The 13645-nt window shown below is 47.5% G+C and overlaps 1 protein-coding gene across 5 annotated transcripts in view; it reads left to right on the plus strand.

Moving 5' to 3' along the window:
- The window catches only part of LOC135394161 (protein kinase C and casein kinase substrate in neurons protein 1-like), a 79087-nt gene that overhangs the window by 38112 nt on the left and 27330 nt on the right, over positions 1-13645 (plus strand). For all 5 annotated transcript variants that reach the window (XM_064624723.1, XM_064624726.1, XM_064624727.1 and 2 more), the window contains exon 3: positions 13286-13358. The gene's annotated coding sequence lies outside the window, so the exon portion shown is untranslated. The remainder of the gene's footprint in view (positions 1-13285; positions 13359-13645) is intronic.

A 13645-nucleotide genomic window follows, 5' to 3' on the forward strand; every position in this document is an offset into this window, starting at 1 on the left:
AGATGGGCGTAACCTTCATCCGATGTCGCATTCATATAGGCGGACGCTCTCAGTAGTACACAATACTGCCATAGCCGCGGTGAAATGAAAAAAGTAAAATCGTAGGCTGTCATCGTCGTGCTATGGTGGAGTAGAGTGCGTGGAGTCAATATTGTGTAAGTCTCATGTGTTGATGTCGTGGAGTTATGAGGACTAGGACGAGTAGGTAAGCGCGGGATACACCCTCGAGATCTAATATTGCGCTTTGCTTCCACGCTCTTGTGTAGTATTTAGACAATTACAGGGAATGGAGTCATCAAAATACAAAAACAAAATGAAAGGTCACTGAAATGCCATCGCACAACAGGAATAGCCATTACCCGAATTCAATACCGGACGACAATTTTCGTTTCTGTTTCCGTTTCCGGTAATGAAGGACCGTGGTACGCGTTTCCGTTATCGTTACCATCTCCAATTTCGGTAATATACCGTTTCTGTTTCCGTTACCGTTACCCTTCCCTGGCAGGTTTCTCATTACCTGTCGACCGGTGTTACACACGCTGCTCTAGTTTGCACCAGTGGTTTGCACATTCACGTGTAGGCTCCTATTGGGCTGGACGGTATGTTGAACGTCCTCCGACACCAGCATTCCGTTTTCATGTATTTTTTATTTTTTATGAAGTGCGTTCACTTGAAACGTAAACGGTTACTTCTCGACACATTCTTCGTTTTCCCCTTCCAGTACACCAGTCCCGGTTTTTTACTTGACCACCATTCTTGTGTTGTTTGGCAGTTCATTTTATCTTAGTGCAAAGTTTAGGGATGCTTTGCAGTGGTGGGGGGTAAATCTCAGGTTGAGGAGTCCAAAGATGAGAGAATGGAAGGACAAGAAAGCTGGAACACAAAGCTCTTACTCCTTTTTCCCACAGTGTGTACCGCCCTATCTCTCCTCGAGTTATAGAATAAAAAGATGTCGTAAACCGGATCAACAACTTCAACTTCAACTTGTGGGATATGTAGATATATTTGGGTAGAAAGTAAATTAGACGCCGACAACGGAAGTACAACAGGAGTAGAGATACTAAGACAAGACTAGTCATTTTTCCTGACTTCTCGCTAACACCTGCTGAAGTAGTTTTAGTCGCTCCTTCTCCTACATCTGCTGTATTCATCTGATTAATTTACAACTTGTATCATTTCGTGGCCATCCCAGCTCTCATTGGCAGGAGATAAATAAATGAATTCAAAATCGTACCATTTTTATCCTTGTCTATTTGTGAAAGACATTTAACCGGTAAAAGTCAGTCCCTATAGTTTTTCCTGCGGAGACCTTGCCCTGATTCTATACACTGACTCAACGTTGGCAGTGCTGTCAAATATTTTTCGCTTTCCGATCAATTTTTCGTATTTCTCCTTCGATCTATAAAAGGCCCAACGAGAAGGGTGGAAGAAAATGCCCCCGGTGGTGTTCGATCAACCGAAACGCACTTGTTTCTTTTCTTCTTCTTTTTTTATATTTCGTTATACTGGCTAGTATCTCCCTCAGAGTGGCATCTACCGTGGGCTGCTGACTCAAGACTTGATGCGAAACACTTGTTAGAATGTTTCTTTGAAAGGTCACCCTTTCGTTTCTATCAGTCCTTTCCACGCACGTTTTGGACTGTGTGTCCTTTTGCTTCCCTTAGCAACAGACACTCGTATTTGAACGTATCTAGTGTAGTGTTAATGATCGTTTGCCAAAAAACAAACAAACAAAAAACACGAAAGAAAACGACGTATCGTCGTGTATTTCCTGCCTCAGGTATTGAACTTTCACGCCGTTGTCGAGCAATTTGGCGTTGGGTATTTTTACCCCCCTTCCTCAAGAAAAAAGAAAAAAGCGTACGATCACCTCTCTCCAGACCTCCTGATTTCAATACGTTTGATACTATCATACGTGGCTGTAGCCCGATGACATGGGTGTTGCACAGAAAAAGAAAGTGTTCTCACCCCCCATTTAAAACTCCCGCTGTGGGTCGCGTCCGCTGGTACAGTACGTGTACGAAAACATTAGTGCATTTTAAATCACTAGAACGCTATCGCCTTTGCGTACGTAAGGGATAGCGTTAGTTGTTCTGCGCCCGCGCGAAACAGCTTCGGGCAGTGCGCAGGATCACCGCGCTATCCCTTACGTACGCAAAGACGATAGTGTACGATGTGATATAATTCACGATTGATTTGATAGTGAGTTCAATAGTGATGTTTTGCGCCTGCGCAGAACCACCAACGCTGCCGCAAACGTATACGCAACGGCGATAGCGTGCGATGCACTAAAGCTCCAGTGTTACGAACACGATCTCGATTGATTGTTTCTGCTTACCCTCTGTGACGTAAGCATGACCTCCTGCACAATGACGGACGTCGCCAGGGGGTGCGATCGAGATAAAGGTGACTAGAACTGTTTTGAGACACAGAAAAACGTTATCGGCAAGTTTTGTGTCTGATCGGTTGGCTGAATTGCTTGACAGATCAGAAACCGGAAGCTCCTCATAGTGACATCACGGTGCCAAAGGATGAAAAAAGCCAGCAGCCAAAGGATGAACTGGAAAATTAAATTATCAATAATTTACTGCGAATTTCATTCGAGCATTTTGCGCGGTGACGCGAAGCACAAGAAAGCACGTGACAGTGTTAGTTTGGTTGCGGACTCTCCGTAGGAACGTTCCTTCCTGGGATTTTTAACTATGCGGACACGATGAATGGCATCGAAGATAGGGAGGTCATTATCTCACACGCGCTTTTAAAGTTGTCAGCGAGCAACGACCAGTGGTGCGCCTGTTATTGAGTCCATTCTGAGTGGAACTCGTGCATTTGGCAGATAACGTAGATTGAAAAATGCGTTATCGCACATCGTTAATGGCCCCTTTAAGTCTCTGGAGAAACGTCGACTTTTACGAAGCACCGAGAAAGAGCCGTGAAATACAAACGGGTATAAATATATCCCTTCATTTCGTTCTCACCGAACTATCTCTGTACCAGCGGCGAGACTCTGTTTTACTGCATCCGTTCGTTTGCGGTAGCTTCAAGGTCGTACTAAGGCTCGGCTCTACTGTCTGAGGTTTTTCCTGGGTTTTTGCAGACTGTTTCCCCCTGATGTCGGCCCAGGACGCATACTGTTCTCTCTCCAATCGTGCACCTTTCATAGCGAAAGGTGCTTCGTGGTACAAGCACTGCATTTACCAAGAAATAACTCTACGATGCATACGAATGCATGCACAGAGACAGCGTTTTGAGAGGAGACAGAATTTGATTCTACCAAATACGTGTTTTGTATACGTCATCCTCCTCGATGCTCGGTAACTCTCAGTCAGTCAATCAGGTGTCCAAGGGTGTCTATGTTGAAATCCTACGCCCAAAGCTCTATGCCGACAGAGAGAGATATAACCATCGTAGACCTATTTGGCCCAGTGACAAAAGGGCTCCCGCGATAATGACTTTCTTGCTCCGTTTATGTGAGTGGCAGAATGTTCTGCAATCTTTGCTCCTGAGAGATCTGGGCCAGGAGCTTTATCGCAGTATCGCTCCATTGTAGGATGCCCGGATTTCGTGAAACTGTTATCGCTGCTTTTCTGCCACACTTTCGGTCACTCTTTCTTTAGCCGACAGGAAGGCCATGTATCCTAGAGAGGAAATTTAGTATATTGTCACTCGTAGTCTTTCTTCGCGTCCGCAGTAGCGGTTCTCCAGTATGTGGCAGCATACTTTGTTTGGCCTTCACTCGTATGTAGGTGGTAGAACTGGAAAATGTGATATCGTAGGGAGTTTTCGTGAACTCCATGGTAAATAAGCCTGAGCATTGGGAGAACGCTGAAGACAAGGCGTCCCGAGACGGGTGAAGACTGCTCGTTTTCCGGAAACCGACGCCGTGCACACCGTCGATGGTATCGGTCGGTCGGTGCGTGGTCGAGTAGCAAGGAAGGAACCGATCACAGCGTCGGCAAAGAGAGTTTGTTGAGAACCGGAGCCTTTACAACCGCTACGCAGAGCCGTTCCGCTACGATACGTCAGGAATAGAAGAAACACAGCTTTCCCTGGCACTTAGAACAATAAAATAAACGTACTACGTTTGACCGATAAGACACTGTAAATTTTACGAAATGGAACGAAATCGCCACAGCGTCCCCCACGTGGAACGGCATTCAAAATAAGCCGCAGCGGTCTTTTCGGATATTTTCTACGACGAATTTCTGACCTGTAATGTAAATGGCGACAAATCAAAAATATCAATGCAGTGCGAGGTTTTCGGGGAACGGAACTTTGTCAGAAACCCTTATGCTATCCGCGAATTACTTGGCTGCTGCAGCGTCGACATCAGCTGTGTTTGAGCTTCGTGTACGCTTTTGTAGCGCCTCGTGGACGACGAGGCGCCCCTACTACCGCGCACCACGGCACACGCCCGTCAGTTCTATTGGCAGCGTTCTGGTGTGAAGCTGTGTGTTGAGCAGCCCCCCGGAATACACCATCTCCTCTACATTTGCTGACCCGGACAACAGACGCCACAGCCCGGTAGACAATAGACGATTTCAGAAAATTCCAGTGCTCCTTGCGCAGGCGTTGCATTCTGGGAGATTACTGGAATGACGGAGAGAAGTGTCCACGGTACGTCGGTGTCGATACTCATCTCCTACGCCAGCGGTCCAGGAATCCAGCCCACGCTACCTTCCCACCTGGGTTTCCTCATCGGTCCTCATCTTCGGCAAGCCAGCCAGCTACCCACTGGCGGCCAAGGAGCAGCGAGGAACAGCATCCACGAACGGGAACGATCGGAAGTGAAACAATCAGCACCTCGAAGCGGTCAAGAGGATCGCCGCGAGGAAAGCGCATGTGGGCCGCTCCATTCTCTCCCAACTGATCGTGTCGGGAGTTTTCGGGAACAGGTTGAGCACAGCCCTTACGATCAGTTGGGAGAGAAGGGAGTGACGCGCGCGCGCTTTACCTCGTGGGGTTATCCTTCCCGCGCGGCGATCTTGGCTGCTTCGAGGTCACGATCGGTTCGCTTCCTATCGTTCTGTTTCGAGGACCCCTGAACAAAGCTGAAACATGGCTGTCGCAGCGACGCATTTGCTTGGCAACAGCCCAGTATTCCATGGATGGCGTAATGGTTATTCATAAAGTTCCGTTCCTTGGAACCCTCACGGTGTATCGATGTTTGTGGTTCATTGTTAGTCAGACAAAAGTTCAGAAACTCGCCGAATATGGGGAAAGACCACTGCCGCCATTTTGAATGCCGTTCCATGTGGGGATGCTGTGCTGACTTGAACTTTTATTTTCGTAGATTGTACAGTATCTTATATACAGTACACTGTAAATAGATGTACAATATACGTGTGGGGGTACGCTTATTATTGTACCGTGAAAGAATATTTACAGTGCACCGGAAAAATCAAACATGGCGCTGCACGTATCGCTGAGGTGTTTCCCCTTCGGTTCCGGAAAACTCCGCTCCGATCAGTTCCTTGCCACTGGACCACGCATCGACCGACCGACCGACCGACCGACCGATCGTATGCATTGCGCCGGTTCCCGAAAACTCCACTACGCCTTCGCGCGACCATGGGGAAGCGACGAGAACATGTGTCATCGTACGACGCACATAAGCGCAGTGTTACTGCAACGTTTCTCCGTAAGAGTACGCTGATGCGTTGCAAAATTATTTTATAGTTCGCCGTAGAGAGTCGGACTCAGGAATTCCTGTTGCTGATACTTCACCTTCCAAAACGTTTAATGAAAGCAGCCGTACGTAACGACACTGGTAGTATCCTACATGCATCGTTGTTTTGTTCTTTAAAACATCACTCATGAGAGATTGTTGAAAAAAAAAAAAGATTGCTGAAGTGAAGTTATTGTGAAATGTGGTTGCTGAAGTGGTAACAAGCATGCAGTGTTGCGACGTAATTTCGTTTGGAAGGTGCAACTGCCGAATGAGACGCACCGACTGAGTTGCTTCAAAAATTCTAACCGTAGCTGCAACTACGTTACATTTCGAAGAACTATCTGCAAGCTATCCACTACTGCAGGTATGGGGGATGTTGTTGTGTAGTTATTTAAACAATTGTTTGGGGGAATACATTCCTCTCAAAGGCGTAGGAAATCTCGGGCGTGTTCCAAAAATTATCCCCGTATTATGTCCTCTCCGTATTGTTCTGTCACATATCCTGCATGTACACTTGCGTAGAGGTACATGGACAACTCAAAGGGTGCTCGTCGATGTGCACGTCGTTGAAATGCCATTCGTGTGGTGGAATAAGGAACATGTTTACCGCCGAGCTGACGTTGCTCCACGTGTGGAGTATCTCGCCCTCTACGATTGCAAAAGTCGACCTATATATCGACGCAAACATCACACATAGGTGCTGTATAAACAGGTGTGGAGGATAGCCTTCCGCTCTCGATTTCACCGCACTCATGCATTCTACGACGAAGGATTCTAGGACGCCACGCCACGGGATCGAGTTACTGCCCAAACTTCGTCGTTGGCATCTAGCACGACATGTATGAAAAGCTCTTCAACCAGCGGCATGACAGAGTGGGTTAAGGCGTCTCGCTCGTTGGTGTCGTGCTGACTGGGAGGTGGTGGGTTCGAATCCTACCACCGGCTGTGCTGTCTGAGGTTTTTCCTGGGTTTTCCCGAAGGCTTTCCAGACGAATGTCGGCACAGTTCCCCCTGAAGTCGGCCCAGGACGCATACTAACCCCCCTCTCCCCCCACTCCTTCTTGCTGTCTTCTCTCCATCTGTACGCCGCTCATAGCCAAGAAAGTTTTAAAAAAAAGCTATTTTAAAAAAATTCTGTTTGGACCCGGTTAGTGGTAGCACTAATGTACTTCTAAAGTAGTAAACTCCTTTCCTGTTCGTAAGTTTTCCTAAGTTCCTTTCCTGATCCCAATGAAGTCAGCCCAGGAGGCATACTGACCCACCTGTCCCCAACTCCTCTCCTGTGTGCTGTCCTCTCTCCATCTATCGACATCTGTACGCCACTCGCTTTGCGGTTATAACACCGAATAAAATATGCGTGCACAGTGTCTGCGTTACTGCTTCATAGCAGCTGCATAGGAACCTTGATGAGGTTAATAATGCCGCGCGTAACATCGATGGCACTCTGGGCCATTCGAGGACATTTGGGAAAGTAATCAACTCCAAACGCTCGATAGCCCGTCCAAAAATATGCTGCATTCTTCGTCACTTTGTCGTTCCTCTCGCCACCCATAATCATCCCAAAAAGAAATCAGTGCTTAACTAACTCCACGAGGCACGAACATAGCCATCATTCCCTCCCACCGCAGCGGAATTGCAGCGGTTGACAAAACTTCTGGCAACCGTGGTCAAGTAACCGTGCTCGATTGCGCGCACAGTCTCATCACCGTGGCTGGAACAACGAGAGAACTGTTTTGCGAACCGCAACTCATTTCTTGCCGTTGCGCGCTGGCCAATCGTGCCAATACGGTTGGATAGGCACGTTGATTAGATGTGCAAACGTATCGACGGACGTTCTTTTCATTCCCCGAAGCGCCGAGCAAATATTAGCTAGTTTCTCGCTGGCCTGTCACCGTCGAGTTTAGATGACGAATCGATGATGGTGCTTCTTACGCTTTTTTTTTTCTTCGCAAGAAAGGATGGGGAGTTGGGTTTCCTGGATACAAGCCCCGCCACCGCTTGTTCAACCGTCAGCACGAGGCACTTCAGTGGTTTCTTGCGATGTTTCCGTATTTCTCGCTGCGGACACCGCTGGTGGAGTTTGCACGCGGAATGGGCTCGGTTGACGGCGATGTTGAAGTGGTTTGGACGTCCTTACGCGCCAAGTTCAACGGTGCAACGAGTTGAGCAGTACCATAGCTGTTGTGCACCACCAAGTTGTACATTCACCACATAGCACGCTTCTAGCCAGCCATCATCTCGAATGTGATATCGTTATCTGCCCAGGGGGCTTAATCGCTTCATCGTCGTTACGGTCGTTACAAGCTAACGAGTGGCGGGAAATTTAAAAAGGTAGGCATGTGATACAACACGTGCACGGCACTCTTCGCGCGGTACGTGAAGGCCGTGGTACACGTCACGCGCAATGTGTCACGTGCCCACCTTTTTGAATTTCCCGCCACTCGTTAGCTTGTAACGACCGTAACGACGATGAAGCGATTAAGCCCCCTGATTTGTTGAGAACGGGAGGCGCGCGCCTTTTTTGTGACACTTATGTTGTTCATAATTGTCACAGAAAAGGCGTTCGCCTCCCGTTTTCAACAAATCAGGGCATATAACGATATCATTCGAGATTATGGTTGGCTAGGAGAGTGCTATGCGGTGAAGTTCATTTTTAAGAGTGCACAACTGAATAATACACGACTTGACGCGGAATAAAAAAAAATCGATAGCATGTGCTTTTCGGCACCCCGATTTGCGAAAGGTATTTAACCCTTAAAGAGGTTCGACTCCGCGACCGCAACACATATCCAGCCGCACGCGATGTCCTGAGGGATCTTCGACCACTTTGTCACCCTCCAGTGCTCCCTAGTATGCGGCGCGAAGTGAGTAGGCGGGGACGGCTCGATCTATAGGTTGAGTGGGCCACCCAAAGAAGTCATCAGACGGTCAACGGCAACGCCCTGGGAGCCAAGTCATACTTCCCATAAGATGTACATGATGATGATGCTTCACTCGGTACAAGACTAGCAAAATGCAATCTGTACGGCTCTCAAGACAGTGTGGGAAACTCGTTTCTTTCGCGTGGAATGTTCCGAGCTGATACAAGATGGACTGTCTCGGTGTTTTTCCCCGTTATTTTTCCCAGTTTGAGATAAATGTTGCCACAGGAAGTTTGCCCGCAGTACGTGGTTCCTCCATACGCACAGAGTTCATTTGCATGCATAATGTAAAACCCAGAGCCTAGGGAACACGAAGGGATCGACACAACACGAAGACTCGTGTTGTGTCTGTCCCTTCGTGTTCCCTAGTCTCGGGGTTTTACATTATGCATCAACTTCACCAGCTCGCTTGCTTCTTTGCCATCTTGTCATTGTTCATTTGCATGACTCGGCTTTCATTGCTCGGTATTTCACACGATTGCATTTCTATAACCCGTGGTCTCATTGGCGGAGAGATCTGCCGGAGGGGGCCGGGCCCCTCCCCTCTTCATACACAGAGGTCTGGCACGGTGTCGGGAAATCCGTTTTGTGGGGTAAATTTTTGCAAGATTTTCATGATCACCAGCACGAAACACGCGATTCTTCCCCCCCCCCCCCCCACTTCCCCCCCGCAGTCGGCGCCTATGCCTCCGAAGTTTCACAATGTGAAACAGAGGTATATTGGCCACTCCCTGACCTGGAGGTACCCAAAGTTCCACCCCTCAATCACAGTGACATGCTTTGCCTCAGGCAAACATTGTTACTGACAATGATTTGACCACAGTGAGTTGACCATACGTTGCTCACATAGAGCATTGCCAGAGGTGGACACACACTCCGCAAGTTTCTGGACAACGAATAAATCCAACTGCCCTTATACAACTAAGTAACGTACCTGGTCCGGTGCAGTTTGATCTTCAGAAAGTGCCAAATAAAACCCAAACTCCTCCGTGCTTTCGTTCAATATGATGCAATTAAACCAACACGCTCTACATTTACTTTCACTTTTGTACTTACGCTTACGTGTAGTGTACATTTCTAATTTATTACGGCACGGGGACTGACTCGGACGTCTATAGTGCTGACTCAAACACATCATTAGCTTGGGTTTATGTGGATAATTGTAGTTGCATTGACTGCCTTAATAAAAGTAACGCTATGTACGTCGATGCACATAAGAGGACATAACCAGATTCGTCATGGGTGCATCCACTAGTAAGCTCCCACAGTGAATGTACCATATACGGAAGAATGGTACAAAATGAAAAGCAAGGCTTCAGAAACTGAGCAAAGGAGAGGACATGAGCTTTTCTCTCGTCCCGTATCTTTTCGTGTCCTTGTTCGTTCTATCATGTACTACTGTTTGGGATACGGACACGTTGGCCCCTGATGAGGCCGGTTTTCGATTGGTGGGCCCCTTAGTTTTATCACCCCCAGGTGGCTGTTTGGCCTATAGAGTAGCTGCTGTTCAGACTTTGATCCCCTTGTTTTGCTTCAATGTGTTCCACATTGACGTCATAGACGTTAAACAAATACGCGTGCGTTGTTTGGAAAAGTTCAATAATAAACGTTACCGTTTGTTATTCCAACGCAAAGGAAGGGAAAAGTAGAGGGATGGACAATTTTTCAGTCTACCTACGAGAAAGAGATTAACGTCTCGTGATGCTTGGAAACCGACAGGCGTTGCCTGCTGTTTGTACGAGGATGTGTTGAAAAGTTATTGGCCCGATAAGGAAGAACGCGGCCCAGAGCCATAAACTTTTATTAGAATTCGACATATTCGCCACGAAGTTCAACGCACTTGGCATATCGTTCCTGAAGCTTCTTTAACTCTTGAGAAAAGCAGTCCGGCGTCTGCTCTCCGAAATATGCATAGGCTGCTCTGATCATCTCCGAGAATCTCTCTCCTTTCGAAATTACGTTCAGTTTTGGAAATAAAAAAATAGTCTGATATGGGGCCAGATCCAACGAGTACGGCGGATGTTCAACGCATTGAAATCGCAAGTCCTTCAGAACCTGCATTGCCTTGCTTGCTTTGTGAGCTGGTGCGTTGTCCTGCACAGGAAGAACGCCTTTTCCTAGCTTCCCGCGCCGTATTTCTTTCAAAGCCTCCTTTAACCGGCAGAGCAAGCTAAAGTAGTATGCTACATTAACCTTTTCAGCCTACTGCGTATAGTCAGTCATCAAAACACCTTCCTATAGTCCCAGAAGACCGTAGTCATGGCTGACCCTTCCACGCTGATCGTTGACTCTAGAATTTCTTCGGCCCATTCCATGGACCGTTGTTTTTTGTCTCAGGATCATAGTGATGAAACCATGTTTCATCAGCTGTAACAAGTCTCACAAGAAAGGTGTCACTCGAACGCTCAAAATGCTGCAAAATCAACTTGGAGGAATCCATTCGACCTTGTTCCTCGTCAGCATTCAAACATACCGGCACCCACTTGGCTGACAGCTTCCACATAATAATTTTTCATGAATTACAAACCCAATGCGTTCTCTGAGTATACCTAAGGTCTCCGCAATTGTTTAAGCCCAGATTCGCCGATTTGCCAAAATGTCCTGGACACAAACAATTTCGGCTGTTGACGCCGTTGGAGGTCTCCCTGATCTTCCGGCGTCTTCGGTGTCAAAATCCCCACGTTGAATGTATGCACACCACTTCTTCACGGTTGAGTATGATGATCCATGATTTCCCCCTTTGAGTTTTGTTCTGCATGAACAGGAACTTCATCACAGCCCTTTGAAGATTTCGCGCTTGTATGGACAGGGTTCGGTTCTATTGAGTGAAACCATCGAGACCCGAGATAGAAACACAGACTGCGTTGTGTCATCCCTTTTGTTTTGTTTGAATGTTTCACCAGCTAGCCTGTGACCTCGCCCTTATTCATGGTTGTGTTGATAGTCCGAGCAAGAATGAACGAACCTACAATTTCTCTCCTCCTACGATGAGGAGACCGCGTTCGTATATCTGGCGAGAACTTTTCAGCACACCGTGGTATTTCTGCCAAATAAAAATGATTCGGCGCTCCAAGGATTTGGATTCTCAGTGGCTAGTTCACCGGCTTCGATGGTTCAGTTGGCAGCGTACTTTGCTTTACTGCACGACCTACTCTGTACTCGTACAGTATTAGGTCGTGGTTTACTGATACCAAGTGAACGAAAATCCAAAGGCGCTGCCGGGTACACGAAGACAGAAAATTGAAAGGCAGGTGTACCACAGTGGGGAGGAAGGGATAAGGGATGACGTGTCGAGCGAATACTCTTCAGATGTGTGAGACAGAATGAAGGATCGTCGGGTGACGTCTTGTACAGTAGTAGAGTAGACTAGAGTAGAGTAGTGAGCACCTAAACCCTTTTGATGCAGGGCAGACTCCTAAGTGGAATCATAGGTGCAGTGTAAAAATAAATAAAATCATCCGGAGTTTTCAGCAATTTTCTTCTTGAGTTTTGAGTTTTTGAGTTTTTCTACTTCTTACCAGGTGGCGCTGCGTACGCCGCAGCCATTCTGTGGATTCTTCCGTTGTTTCGGTTTCTGGTTTCCAATACAGTCTGTCGATGATGTTTTTGTCGTCTTCCCCTGTTTTGTTCAGCTCAACTGTTGGCAATGCGTCGCATCCAGTCAAGATGTGGTTTAGGGTCTCCGGTGTTTTGCCGCATAGTTGGCAGGTAGGGTGTACCTGGCCAAATAGTTCGTACCTCCGAGTATTAGTCAGGAGACAGCCGGTTCGTGCCTGGAAAAGGAGAGCGCTTTCTCTATCTCCTGTGTATTCGGGACAAAAGTCTGGTTTTTCTCTGTGTTTCTCTGTGTTTACTGTAGTATTTGAGACTCTGTTTCTTCTTTATTTATTTTTATTTATATATATGTGGCTACCAACAGCCTAAAGCCTTACGGCCTTACCAGCAGTATACACAATTCTTCTTTACGTTCATGCTTCTTTATGTACATGCCTCCCAGCCCGCTCGGGGGACACGTGAACGGCGTACACTAGGACGGCATGTGACAGCACGTGCCGACACACTAGAATGCTAAATTCTAGCTCACGCAGACGGGAAGAGAGTCGCCTTATCTATCATCTCAACACCACTCATCCCGGAGGTCTTAATGAAATACTTGTCCTAGGATTCTAGTTTTTCAGCACGTGCTGTCACATGCCACCTAACGGACTCGGCGGCATGTGCGTCGTCACCCGGCCCGACGATCCCTCATTCTGTCCCACACACGTGAAGAACATTCAATCGAAACATCGTCGCTTTACCTCTTCCTACCCACTTTGGTACACCGGTCTTTCAATTTTCTGTGTTTCTGACGCCATTCGTCGTATATGTCCCCGTGTCCCTCGGACATTCCGAAACATCAACGTCACGGGGGGGAAGCAGAGTCACTCCGGAACAACCACTGAAGCAGATGCAGTGCTTTGGCTGCTGGGGCTACAAAGTTTTCTAATCAGACATCGCGCTCACAATATGCGTTTAAGGAAGTATGTTTCGCAATCGTTTTCCTCCAAAGTAAAGGATGTTTTGCGGAACATGTTATGGTAAGCTGTTAGTGTCCTTCGATGCGCATGAGAGGACCTGTTACATGACCATGTGGCACTGTTTTGTTAAACGTGCGGTTTCTCGTAGCTGAAGCTTTCGCACCGTTTTGTTTCAGAGTTGACTCCCTTGTTCCTGGTGGTCCAATGTGGACGCATTCGGTGCGGGATTGACTCGTATTTGAGCAGAAGGTAAACCATCACTCCTTCTTTCTTTTTTCTTAATCCGTATGATTGTTAACTGTTATGTCCTTTGAGAGCTTTAGACACGAAATGTACTCGCAGGATCGAAAAATATTTTCGCCATCGTCCGCCCAGCGCCCAGCTAGCTACAAAACTGTTGAAAGAAGTGCGCTGCAGCGCCTCACCATTTCCTAGCAGACGATGGCCGCCCCTCGTGCGAACGCAAACATGGCGTGCCGTTATTGGCTGGGCTTGTGACGTCACGGTGCTTTGAGGCGACGCGCGCTGCCGCGAGG

The sequence above is a fragment of the Ornithodoros turicata genome, chromosome 5, assembly GCF_037126465.1.
Source record: "Ornithodoros turicata isolate Travis chromosome 5, ASM3712646v1, whole genome shotgun sequence".
Classification (NCBI taxonomy): Eukaryota; Metazoa; Arthropoda; class Arachnida; order Ixodida; family Argasidae; genus Ornithodoros; species Ornithodoros turicata.